This window comes from Salvelinus fontinalis, chromosome 9 (genome assembly GCF_029448725.1).
Source record: "Salvelinus fontinalis isolate EN_2023a chromosome 9, ASM2944872v1, whole genome shotgun sequence".
NCBI classification, from domain to species: Eukaryota; Metazoa; Chordata; class Actinopteri; order Salmoniformes; family Salmonidae; genus Salvelinus; species Salvelinus fontinalis.
Window position 1 is genome coordinate 56204112 of NC_074673.1, and position 14135 is coordinate 56218246.

Genomic DNA, 14135 nt, shown 5'->3' on the forward strand with positions numbered 1-14135 from the left:
CACACACACACACACACACACACACACACACACACACACACACACACACACACACACACACACACACACACACACACACACACACACACACACACACACACAAGAGCTCTGACATAACCAGAGAGTTGCAGTCTGCCTGGCAAGCTGAGAGGGTATGAGACAGGAGGTTGAATGTGAGCCCTCCTTTCTGCTATGCCTCCTTCAGTCGGAGACATAGTCTTGTCTCCTGGGTCTCGTGTCTAGGCCGGCTTCCCGACTTCCCTCAGATGGGACTGTGTGCTCCGCTTTTGTCTGGGTAGGAGGGCAAAACGTTCCTGCTTTGTTTGGATCGTTTGGACTTCGCCTCCAGATGCAATGTGATTCCTCCCCGATGTCTGTAATCCAAAGAGCATAGAGTGCATTTCCATTGAAAATGCAACGTGTACAATGCAACAACCTGAGTTAGAAGGACTGGGAAATTTAAATGGTATCCACCTCACAACTCCATGGGTGCTTTGTTCTCTAGAAGTAGGTGGGTAAGTTATTGAATTATTAGTGCTTTGTAATGTAGAATTTAAGTATGTGGGTACGTTTCTTATGTTTTTTTCCCCCCACAGCAATGATGATATGAGGGAAGCTATAGTATAGTGGACGTCCAAATTTGCCCGCAGCCAAAACATGCTCCTCAAGACTGCCAAGTGTGAATTAACAGCCTGGGAATTAACATGTTAAACCTTAACTGCTGGCAAACTGCTCGTCTTGAGACGAGTGTGAGATATTTTAATGATACCTGTCTGGATACATTTCATACATGCGTTGTGACACGTAGATTGTAATATGGGCAGAGAATGGGAAGCCTGCCAGGTCAAAGTGATACGCTGCTGTGTACAGGATGTGTGAAGCTCTCTATTCAAATGTAAATGATCATATTTCAATGATTAACCCTCTGTGTGTTTTTGTTGCTTAATATAATAGTATTGCACTGGCACATCACAAAATGTAGCATACGACTTTGCTTCTTACATTTTGTAAAGTTGCACCCTCCTGAGTAAGCCCATTTGCTATGCATCAGGTCCGGTCCTTGACTAGTTGAATCAGGTGTGGGCTGGAACAAAATCCTGTATACCCAGGAGTCCCCTGACCTAGCGTAGCTTTATGGCAGCCAGAGCCATAGCCAAAAGCCTGTATACCCAGGAGTCCCCTGACCTAGCGTAGCTCTATGGTAGCCAGAGCCATAGCCAAAGTGGGTAAGTCATTACTGAAATAACTCTGGGTCTGTACTGAAAAGAACGGTGGCCCATTTTCACATTATCCTCATCAGTATGTGTCTTGGCAGTGCCACGGGAAAGAGCTGCATTTCACCCATCTCTGCTCCTCTCTGCCTCGCATGCCTTATTTGAGTTGTTACTGACTACTTGCTCTCCATCCTGCCATTTAAAAATAACTCCTATAGTGAAATCTAATCATTGCCCACCGCCCCCCTCACACTCACACACACACACACACACACACACACACACACACACACACACACACACACACACACACACACACACACACACACACACACACACACTTCAACCATGGCATTGGAGTAACCTCAGCCTGCAATCGTGCATAGATCCTCTGATTTCTGCCCTCAGTCGGTTGCTCTCCCCAGAGAGATGTAAAAGAGGGGGAAGACCACACACTGTCTTTCACTCACTCACCCATGCTCCTTCCTCATATAGGAATACAGTTAGGCACTGATGATGCTCCAAGGCTATAGAAAGTCACACGTTTGAACTCATCCCCGATTTAGAGCAAATGGAGAGGATGGGCAATTGAAACAAGTGGACAATTTGACGCTGGAATTAAGGGTCCGGGCTCGAATCGGTAGTGAAAACTTGACATTTTGAATGTCAAGTTCTGGGAGAAAATATAGCACATACTTAGTTGGGCTCAAGGTTGGAAATGACACTTTTTGCACACCACTGTGAAACGTGTCCTTGGTCTCGAATTCTTCAGTGAGTGTTTTTAGACCTAAAGCTGAAATTCACTCTGATCCTGGCCTTGTTTCCCAGAGCCTTTTGTAAAAGGTAGACTCAGCAATATGACATTGTCAGTCTTTGATTCTCTTCTTCTCCTTGCATTCCATAGAACTGTTAACTTTATGTGCGCGTTGACGTAGAGTAGGGTATAAATGTTAATCCCGAGAAAAAATGCATATTATCCCAGGTAAACCTGTATTTCCCACCAAAACCAGAAGTGTCATTCTAAAGCATATAAAACGATGGGACAGAATCATTATAAAAGCCAATTTATGCTTGATCCGAAAAATATGTTTGGAGGCTCCATATGGAGGGTGTGACGCAATTGTGGAGCACCTGGAGGCACGCAGAGGCCAAATTTAAGGGTCTCTTTTCCAAGCTTAAAATTATAAACATTCAACATTGGCCATGCTGTCAATCCAGCATGACTTCTGCTGCGCTCAAAACAACTAGAAACTCGGAACTGGGTAATCTCAGTCTTCAGTGAGTTCAAGACAACTGGGAACTCTGGGGGAAAAAACGAGCTCCGACTGGGGAAAATCCATTTTGAACGGTCATCCAACTAGGAATTGCAAGTAGGGAGCTTGGGCCTCTTTCTAGAGCTCCGACCTAAAGATCACTGGTGTCATCATGATTCAACTTTGTTTTTTTTCAGAGTTCCCAGTTGTCTTGAAAGCACCATAAATCCAGAGAATGCCAGACTTTATTATTATTATTTTTAACCTTTATTCAACTAGGCAAGTCAATTTTCCCCTCATAATTTAGCCTACTGTTCTGACTTAGTGGTGCACATATAGCCTATAGCCAGTTTTATAGCCAGCTTTGATTGTCTGCTTATATTCTCCCTTTATTTATCCTACCGTTCTGACTTGGTGTACTGTAAGAATGGCCCATGTTCTGAATTCTTTTGCAGTACATTTCAAAAGTGCCTCCCGAGTAGTACAGCTGTCTAAGGCAGTGCATCGTAGTGATAGAGGCGTCACTACAGACCCGGGTTCGATCCCGGGCTGTATTTCAACCGGCCGTGATCGGGAGCCGAATAGGGCGGCACACAATTGGCCCAGCATCGTCCAGGTTAGGGAAGGGTTTGACCGGGGTAGACCGTTATTGTAAATAAGAAGTTGTCTTAACTGACTTGCCTAGTTAAAGATAGATTAAATGCAACATTTAAAAAGTGCTGAACAAATAGTTATTGACTACGTTTGTCCTAGCTTTCTTCTTACCTGCTCGTCATTCCCTTATGCCATGCCATAGAAAACACATTTGTTTAAGCAAGTCAGCCATATCAGCTATCTTTTTTTTTTAATGGCAGTAAATGAGGCTGAATGAACTGTTTCTCTGCCAGACAAGGCTCCGCCGATAGCCAGGTGTAGCAGTGGTAAGGTGTTGGGACTCTGCTGTTGGGACAGCTTTATGTAGGCCCTAACAGTTTGTGGGCACCATCTGTCACCGCTATATGTCTTGTTTAGTGTTGTTTTGTGTAGTGGCTTTGCTGACATGCATCCCCCCCAAATGCTTTTGCTTTGCCCCACCAAGATTGACATGCTAAAATCGCCACTGTCCCGCCACCTTGTTATTCCATCTCCTTTATTCCTTTCTTGAGCACGCAGACAGGCTGTCAACTGTTTAGTGAAATATGTGTTGTTGCGTTAGCATGTTACTATCAATGTTCCCGACTCGATTTCACTTGTTTTCCCAAATGAAGCACTGGGTAGCTGCAGGAACAAGGTTGGAGATCCCACGGCATACAGAGTTTGGGTGAAATACGTGTTCTTATATTTATTCCTTAGCTACTCATATCATCCGTTTTAGATTACGGGTGTAACGTAACAAAATGTGGGGGAAAAGTCAAAGGGTCTGAATACTTTCAGACTGCACTGTGTGATTTGACTTCAATGACCTTCTGAGGTTTGTGTTATTCACAACTAAAGTTGCCAAAAAAACGGATCACTTTTAGGCTCAACATTTGCTACTTCGTATGCGCACTCGCTCGTATAATGGGAAAAATATCCTTTCTATTTTATTCAGCTGAGTTCAATTATATTCTTCTTACTATAATATATATATATATATATATATATATATATATATATATATATATATATATATATATATATATATATATATATATATATATATATACATACATACATACATACATACATACATACATACATAGAGTTGAAGTCGGAAGTTTACATACATTTAGGTTGGAGTCATTAAAACCCGTTTTTCAACCACTCCACAAATTTCTTCTTAACAAACTATAGTTCTGGCATGTCGGGTTTGGACATCTACTTTGTGCATGACACAAGTCATTTTTTCAACAGTTGTTTACAGACAGATTTTGTGAAGATGCTGGTGGAAACAGGTACACATGTATCTATATCCACAGTAACCTGAAAGGCCGCTCAGCAAGGAAGAAGCCATTGCTCCAAAACCGACATAAAAAAGCCAGATTACGGTTTGCAACTGCACATGGGGACAAAGATCGTACTTTTTGGAGAAAATGTCCTCTGGTCTGATGAAACAAAAAATACATGTTTGGACATAATGACCATCATTATGTTTGGAGGAGAAAGGGGGAGGATTTGAAGCCGAAGAACACCATCCCAACCGTGAAGCACAGGGGTGGCAGCATCATGTTGTGGGGGTGCTTTGCTGGAGGAGGGACTGGTGCACTTCACAAAATAGATGGCATCATGAGGCAGAAAATTATGTGGATATATTGAAGCAACATCTCAAGACATCAGTCAGGAAGTTAAAGCTTTGTCGCAAATGGGTCTTCCAAATGGACAATGACCCCAAGCATACTTCCAAAGTTGTGGCAAAATGGCTTAAGGACAACAAGGTCAAGGTATTGGAGTGGCCATCACAAAGCCCTGACTTCAATCCCATGTCACATGTGCAACCAGAGAAAAACAATCCTAGACCACCTTTACTCCACACACAGAGATGCGTACAAAGCTCTCCTCCGCCCTCCATTTGGCAAATCGGGAAATAATTCTATCCCCCTGATTCCTGCTTACAAGCAGAAACAAAAGCAGGAAGTACCAGTGACTCGCTCAATACGGAAGTGGTCAGATGATGCGGATGCCACACTACAGGACTTTTGCTAGCACAGACTGGAATATGTTCCGGGATTCATCCAATGGCATTGAGGAGTACACCACATCAGCAACATTATAAACAGATCAACATTCACAAAGACGCCGGGCCAGACGGATTACCAGGATGTGTCCTCAAAGCATACGCCGACCAACTGTCAAGTGTCTTCACTGACATTTTCAACCTCTCCCTGACCGAGTCTGTAATACCTACATGTTTCAAGCAGACCACCATAGTCCCTGTGTCCAAGGAAGCAAAGGTACCCTGCCTAAATTATTACCGCCCCATCAGAAAAATATTTGATTTAATGCATTTTAGAATAACGCTGCAACCTAATAAATGTGAAAAAATCGAGGGGTTAAATACTTTCTGAATGCACTGTATACTACTATGCGGTTGTCTGATCTTTCTAGTCATTAATCATTTTGTTTGCAAAGGAAAAGTAAATGTCGACTGTTTTAGCATCTTCAATGTGCGCCTCGGCAGAAACATTTGTTCATGTCCCGTATGCTTTTGGCGTGGCGACAATCATTTTCTCTCAAAGTTCACACAAACACCAGTAAGTACCTACACGTGCACATATACATACACACACACACTTGCGCTTTTTGCCCTTGGTTCTGAAGACTGAAGCCTGGCGTCAGTGAAGATCTCTCAGGGTGTCATCTTAAGGACACAACTAGAGCCGCTCTGAAAGCCTCTGTCGACATCTGTTGCTATTGGAGAGGTATTCAGCGCTGGTTAGGAAAGACAGTTCATGTGGAAGTCTTGCCCTTCATTGTGCATAAAACTCAAAGTTGTTGGAGACTATTATAATATGTGGATGTTTTTATGCGTTCTGAAACCACTGGGTGGTTTGGGGGTGGTCTCCCCTGGTTTATATGTCGTCGTTGTGCTCAGTGGATTAAGAAATGAAAGGGAAAGGTGTTTGAGTGAGTCATGAGGACCGAACTTGAAGACATTTGTCTGAATATTTCGGTCATTTTTTCCCTACTTGTTCTTGGTACTGATGTTACTCATTTTCCGTTGAAGTATTTAAGTGTCTGTTTGTTTACAGAAAAATGTGTGTGCTTTGAATTTGCGTGCGTGTGTGTGTGTGCGTGTGTGTGTGTGTGTGTGTGTGTGTGTGTGTGTGTGTGTGTGTAAGCTTGGTCTGAGTGTACTACGCCCACACATCTCTGTGCTGCCTGTTCTCTGTTTGCTCTCTGACTGCCGGTTGGTGTCGTGCCCCCGGGGCAGCATGCATCTCCCCCCTGGGACTCTGCCGAGTCTTTCCCATGGTATAACTCCCAGACCTTCCGCAACAGCACACAGCCCTGGAATGCACTTTCTTTCCTTCTCTCTCGCTCTCGGCAAGACAAAATGCCTCAGAATTCGAAGAATGCAGGGCTGCTCTGTTTCTCATTGAGTGGCAGAGAGGCCAGGGGGAGAGGGGAGGAAAACAGGCCAAGGAGGCTCATTAACCCTTCCAGGGGTACGGACCGTACCCGGAAAACATTCTGTTACCTCAAATTGCTTGTACTTTAGTGGGGACATTTGAAGAAAGTACATATGTAAAGTTTTCAGAATGTTCCCTGAACGTTTGGGACTTCGTTGGAATGTTACTTAACGTTGTAGGAGCGTTTATTTACTAATTTGTATTGGATGGATGGATGGATGGATGACAAACAAAAGGAAACAACAGTAGAAATTAGTGTTTATGTGATTCTATGTATCTCTAAGCACGTGTCCATCCAACCATTTCATGTGGATGAAATACCTGACGCATGAAAAAAGGCACGACCAAGCTAATGGAAACATGAAATTCCGGTACAATTTTTTTTAAATGCCGACAGACAATTTGTTTGCTCGACATGGTTGGATCTTTTTGTGTCGGTAAAATGTATGAAATTAGTTATGAACTTCACAGGGTGGGGAATGTGCAAGGGGATGAGCTTGATGCTCTTTTCCATGATGCTTGGCTGATGTTTGACAAATACAAATAATATCGCTCTTCTCCATAATAATCTCATAATGTAGGTAGCCTACCCCCACTGTATCTGCAAGCTGTTGGCTAGAGTGCATGTGCTAAGACCAGAGTGGGAACATGTGCTAAGTAATGCAACAGTTTTTGTGACAACACCATCAGTAGAATTGAAAATGAGATGGAAAGACCATCTAACTTGTATTTTTCATTCGGTACATTGGAATTTAACGGTCAAAGTCATTTTTATGTGCGTCACGCACAGGCTATTATCCGCATAATGTCAGTTTGATGGAAACAAATCTCTGGTTGGAAAATGTGCATATTGTTTTATGCAGATTTTAGAATATTTGCATGAAAATCTGTTGCAAATTGGAAACCTAGCTACTGGTTGTTTATTTTTGCCACAGCAAGCCTTGTGTTGAATCCCCTCAGCATCTTGCGTTGTAAATCTGTTTAGAGAAAATCCAGCATGAATAAGCACCCTTGGGGAACACATCTGAGGAACCTTCAGTGTTCCCGCTCCAAAGTGTCCACACAGTGACAAAAATGAATTTCCACAGCAAATGTCTTTTGTAAGACGAGCAGCAGTGCTACATGCCGATTGTCCTTCAGTTTGCGGTATTAGACCAACACGGATTTGTGTAGGTAGTACACACACACACACACACACACACACAGAGAGAGAGAACCGGCCAGCCCTGCACTATAGTACATCACACATGGACACAATCTATTACAGCGCTTAATGTTGTGGATCATCAATAATATGCGTTATTGCCCAGCAAGCCAATAAAGATTATATGGTGGGACATTTAGTGCATCGATTGAGGAGTTAAGCCTGGCACTTTTATCTCGGCCCTATAGACGACTGAGGAGTTCTCAGTACGTCCAGCCACCCTCTGTCTGCGGTCAATAGTGTTCACTGTGGAACAAAACCACCGTTTTCTTAGTTTGCCTATGTCGCTCTCACTTTTTGTCATTTAAGTGGCTTGTTTTAGCATGAAAGCAGACTCTCGTTAGGGATGGAAATTGCTGTCCTACAATACTGTGTAATTATCTGATAATACCTATTTTATGAATCTACTAACAGTGATTGCCATTGTTTTTGTTTGTTGGTATTACACAACGGTGTATCTGTACCTTGCAATGTATCTGACAAATATTAGGTGACATAGTTACAGTGGGGCAAAGAAGTATTTAGTCAGCCACCAATTGTGCAAGTTCTCCCACTTAAAAAGATGAGAGAGGCCTGTAATTTTCATCATAGGTACACTTCAACTATGACAGTCAAAATGAGGAAAACAAATCCAGAAAATCACATTGTAGGATTTTTTATGAATTTATTTGCAAATTATGGTGGAAAATAAGTATTTGGTCAATAACAAAAGTTTCTCAATACTTTGTTATATACCCTTTGTTGGCAATGACAGAGGTCAAACGTTTTCTGTAAGTCTTCACAAGGTTTTCACACACTGTTGCTGGTATTTTGGCCCATTCCTCCATGCAGATCTCCTCTAAAGCAGTGATGTTTTGGGGCTGTTGCTGGGAAACACGGGCTTTCAACTTCCTCCAAAGATTTTCTATGGGGTTGAGATCTGGAGACTGGCTAGGCCACTCCAGGACCTTGAAATGCTTCTTATGAAGCCACTCCTTCATTGCCCGGGCGGTGTGTTTGGGATCATAGTCATGCTGAAAGACCCAGCCACATTTCATCTTCAATGCCCTTGCTGATGGAAGGAGGTTTTCACTCAAAATCTCACGATATATGGCCCCATTCATTCTTTCCTTTACACAAATCAGTCGTCCTGGTCCCTTTGCAGAAAAACAACCCCAAAGCATGATGTTTCCACCCCCATGCTTCACAGTAGGTATGGTGTTCTTTGGATGCAACTCAGCATTCTTTATCCTCCAAACACGACGAGTTGAGTTTTTACCAAAAAGTTATATTTTGGTTTCATCTGACCATATGACATTCTCCCAATCTTCCTCTGGATCATCCAAATGCTCTCTAGCAAACTTCAGACGGGCCTGGACATGTACTGGCTTAAGCAGGGGGACACGTCTGGCACTGCAGGATTTGAGTCCCTGGCGGCGTAGTGTGTTACTGATAGTGTGTTACAATTTTGTTTCTGGTGTCCTTTGACAGCTCTTTGGTCTTGGCCATAGTGGAGTTTGGAGTGTGACTGTTTGAGGTTGTGGACAGGTGTCTTTTATACTGATAACAAGTTCAAACAGGTGCCATTAATACAGGTAACGGGTGGAGGACAGAGGAGCCTCTTAAAGAAGAAGTTACAGGTCTGTGAGAGCCAGAAATCTTGCTTGTTTGTAGGTGACCAAATTCTTATTTTCCACCATAATTTGCAAATAAATTCATAAAAAATCCTACAATGTTATTTTCTGGATTTTTTTTTTCTCATTTTCTGTCATAGTTGAAGTGCACCTATGATGACAATTACAGGCCTCTCTCATCTTTTTAAGTGGGAGAACTTGCACAATTGGTGGCTGACTAAATACTTCCCCCCCCCCCCACTGTATATTGAACTGTGTACTATGCTGTCCGTAACGCTGGTATGCTGTTTTTAAGTGGTTTTCCTCCAATATACTGTCCTTTATCCTCCACTTTGCATAATGATTTGAACTAAAACCTCTATTATAGATGCTTGGTGACTGGATGTCTCCTGTGATGGCAATTACTCTTAATACAACCCATTCCCTGATGCTGCACTAAAATTGTAATTCTCTAGACAGCAGCCCCCCGATGTTAATTGGAAAATAAATGTATTTGAGAGAGTGAAATATTACATGTTGTAATTAGAGGTTATTGTTGGACAGATGTTTTTCTCAATGTTATTTTGTAAAAAAGGAATCAGAAAATTGACTGAAGGAGCATTATTTGGCAGTGAAACGGCTCGTAGAACGGGGATGCTAGTTGTCATGGTGGGATTTACAGTGTCATCTGCAATTCATCTTAGTGTCCATATTTGCTACTCAGATGTGTTTGTCTCTGCCCCTCAGATTGGTCAGCAGTGAACTTCCTTCATCAGACACAAAATGGCTACTATGCCAGGATCTCTTATTTCCCCTATGAGCGTCTTCTACAGTGCCTTCAGAAAGGATTCACGCCCCTTGACTTTTTCCAAATGTTGTTGTGTTACAGCCTGAATTTAAAATGGATTAAATTTAAATGTGTCAGTGGTCTACTCAATTCCCCATAATGTCAGTGTAATTATGTTTTTAGGAATGTATACAAATCATTTACAAATGAAAAGCTGAAATGTCTTGAGTCAATAAGTATTCAACCCCTTTGTTATGGCAAGACTAAGTAAGTTCAGGAGTAAAAATGTGCTTAAGTCACATAATAAGTTGCATGGACTCTGTGTGCAATAATAGTGTTTAAATGAGTTTTGAGTGACTATCTCTGTACACCGACAAATACAATTCTGTAAGGTCCCTCCGTCGAGCAGTGAAAAATATATCGTAAGTCCAATAGCAAACAAATGTAACTTTCATCTACAATCTGTAGAAACTATGAGGATGGGGAATTTGACCTTTTGTGAAGCATCACAGCACAATTGATGAATATATGGCAAATAGATATCCAATATGGATGGTGTTAAGAGAAAGATGGGAGGAGTTGAATGGAGACTAATAACAAGATAACAAATGTAAAATATACTGTGTCTGTAAAATGTGTATAGGTTCAGAACTTTTGTGAAACAGCACAGTTAAAATAGATGGAAAATAGAACTGAATGGACATCAGAAAAAGATGGGAGAGGTTGAGGGTAGATTTAACTGTTATAAAATAGATTGTAGAAGCCTAAGTGTTGTTCAGTAGTTTACTCCAATTAGGGGAGGGATGGGAGGGTTAGTGGAAAAAATAAATAAAATACTTCACAGATCTTGAATCCTTTTTAAAATTATATTGTGCAAATATTGTACAATACAGGTGTGCAAAACTCTTGGAGACTTGCCCCGAAAGACTCACAGCTGTGATTGCTTCCAAAGGGGATTCTAACATGGTATTCATACCCCGTGACTTATTCCACATTTTGTTGCGTTACAGCCTGAATTCAAAATGAATTAAATATAATTTCTCACCCATCTACACACAATACCCAATAATGACAAAGTGAAAACATGTTTTTAGAAATGTTTGCACATTTATTGAAAAATGAAATACAGAAATATCTCATTTACATAAGTATTCACACCCCCAAATCAATACTTTGCAGAAGCACATTTAGTGGCGATTACAACTTTGAGTCTTCTTGGGTATGTCTGTATCAGCTTTGCACATTTGGATTTTCTCCCATCCTTCCTGGCAGATTTTCTCAAGTTCTGTTAAGTTAGATGGGGAGCGGCGGTAAACAACAATGTTCAAGTTTTTCCACAGATTGGTTGAGCTACTCAAGAACTTTCATATTCTTGTTCTGAAGCCATTCCAGCGTTGCTTTGGCTGTATGCCTGGGGTCATTGTCCTGTTGGAATGTAAATCTTTGCCATAGCCTAAGGTCATTTGGACTCTGAAACAGGTTCTCATCGAGGACTTGCCAGTTTTTGGCTCCATTTATTGTTCACTCTATCCTTGCCAGTCTCCAAGTCGCTTCCGCTGAAAAGTATCCCCATAGCATGTTGCTGCCACCACCATGCTTCACTCTCTTGCGCCCTTCGAACCTCACCAGGGAGTGGCCATCACATAGTGAATCCACAAGCTACATTTTGAATGCCTTCAGGGACCATGGCCTGCAGGGTCCCTCACACAATATTGAGCATCCCTCAATACTTACACCATTTTCTGCCTGTGCATCCAACATTGTAATAGCTCCTCAGTTGGTCGAGATGGTCAACACCGCCCATTTTCTTGTTGTAATACAAGCCCTGGAACAGATATACTGTAAATTCGTTCTGCCTCAACTTGGACATTGGTTTCAGGATGTTCTTCCCTGAGCTGTTTGTGGCCAGAAAATGCATCTCTTTTCGGTCCTCCAGCGACATGCCATTGCATTAACTGCAGGCCATTTCACACTCTGACATTTTGTGTAGCCTTCCCTCCATAATGGCATCATTGCAGTTCTTACGATTGGGCCTCATTGTGGCACAGTAATAGGTGTCGACATTAACCAAGTCTCTCACCTGAGGAATGGATGAAAAAAGTTACGCGTAAAGGTGGTGGTGTAACAATAGGTAGCCTCTCATGAGCTCCATTACAACTCCGTAGGCTGAGCTCAGTTGCTTCACCCCCCCCCCCCCCCCCCCTCACTCAATGAGTCACACAGACACCATACTTGAATCCCCCTCTTCACTGGTTTCTCCGCTTCGGCATGTACTGTATCCACAAAAGTCTACCGTCAGTTGTGATCATTGTCTCATTCACAGAAAAGGCTTACCAGGGGTGAAATCATTTGGGGAAGTTGTGTTGCAAGATTTGGATGAAAAGCTTTACGTTGTGCAAATTGTCAGTCTCATTTGTTAAATTTATATCTGAAAAGAACATGTACCAACTTACTTGCTCAAAGCGGTTGTGTGGCATTTTGCTAGCTAGTGTGTGGTACCCTGAGGACGGCGTCAGTAGACCTGTAGTCGATGAGAGAGGGTAAGTGGTGGATGCCCATGAGAATATTGATGCCTATTAAGCATTTAATCTCCTCTTCAAACATGCCAAATCATGATAGGGAGGTATTGGATGTGGTGGTGGACAGGTTGGTGTTAAAAAAAACAGACTCCTAACTCTTTTAAATACAACTCCAAAACACCTGTCACTTTCACTTCAGACCCGGGCAGTGTGGTGCAAGGGTGTGTGGTGGGACTTAGGGCAGACGTACAGTCATGGCCAAAAGTTTTGAGAATGACACAAATATTAATATTCACAAAGTTTGCTGCTTCAGTGTCTTTAGATATTTTTGTCAGATGTTGCTATGGAATAACGAATTTCATAAGTGTCAAAGGCTTTTATTGACAATTACATGAAGTTGATGCAAAGAGTCAATATTTGCAGTGTTGACCCTTCTTTTTCAAGACCTCTGCAATCCGCCCTGGCATGCTGTCAATTATCTTCTGGGCCACATCCTGACTGATGGCAGCCCATTCTTACATAATCAATGTTTGGAGTTTGTGGGTTTTTGTTTGTCCACCCGCCTCTTGAGGATTGACCACAAGTTCTCATTGGGATTAAGGTCTGGGGAGTTTCCTGGCCATGGACCCAACATATCGATGTTATGTTCCCCGAGCCACTTAGTTATCAGTTTTGCCTTATGGCAAGGTGCTCCATCATGCTGGAAAAGGCATTGTTCGTCACCAAACTCTTCCTGGATGGTTGGGAGAAGTTGCCCTCGGAGGATGTGTTGGTACCATTCTATATTCATGGCTGTGTTCTTAGGCAAAATTGTGAGTGAGCCCACTCCCTTGGCTGAGAAGCAACCCCACACAAGAATGGTCTCAGGATGCTTTACTGTTGGCATGACACAGGACTGATGGTAGCGCACACCTTGTCTTCTCCGGACAAGCTTTTTCCGGGTGCCCCAAACAATCGGAAAGGGGATTCATCAGAGAACATGACTTTACCCCAGTCCTCAGCAGTCCAATCCCTGTACCTTTTGCAGAATATCAGTCTGTCCCTGATGTTTTTCCTGAAAAGGGGCTTCTTTGCTGCCCTTCTTGACACCAGGCCATCCTCCAAAAGTCTGCGCCTCACTGTGTGTGCAGATGCACTCACACCTGCCTGCTGCCATTCCTGAGCAAGCTCTGTACTGATGGTGCCCCGTTCCTGCAGCTGAAATCAACTTTAGGAGACGGTCCTGGCGCTTGCTGGACTTTCTTGGGTGCCCTGAAGCCTTCTTCACAAAAATTGAACTGCTCTCCTTGAAGTTCTTGATGATCCGATAAATGGTTTATTTAGGTGCAATCTTACTGGCAGCAATATCCTTGCCTGTGAAGCCCTTTTTGTGCAAAGCAATGATGACGGCACATGTTTCCTTGCAGGTAACCATGGTTGACAGAGGAAGAACAATGATTCCAAGCACCACCTTCCTTTTGAAGCTTCCAGTTTGTTAT

At 42.6% G+C, this 14135-nt stretch overlaps 1 protein-coding gene across 3 annotated transcripts in view; it reads left to right on the forward strand.

Annotated features, from left to right (window-relative positions):
* peak1 (pseudopodium-enriched atypical kinase 1) overlaps positions 1–14135 on the forward strand; it is a 267998-nt gene that overhangs the window by 139399 nt on the left and 114464 nt on the right. The gene's annotated exons all lie outside the window — the stretch shown is intronic.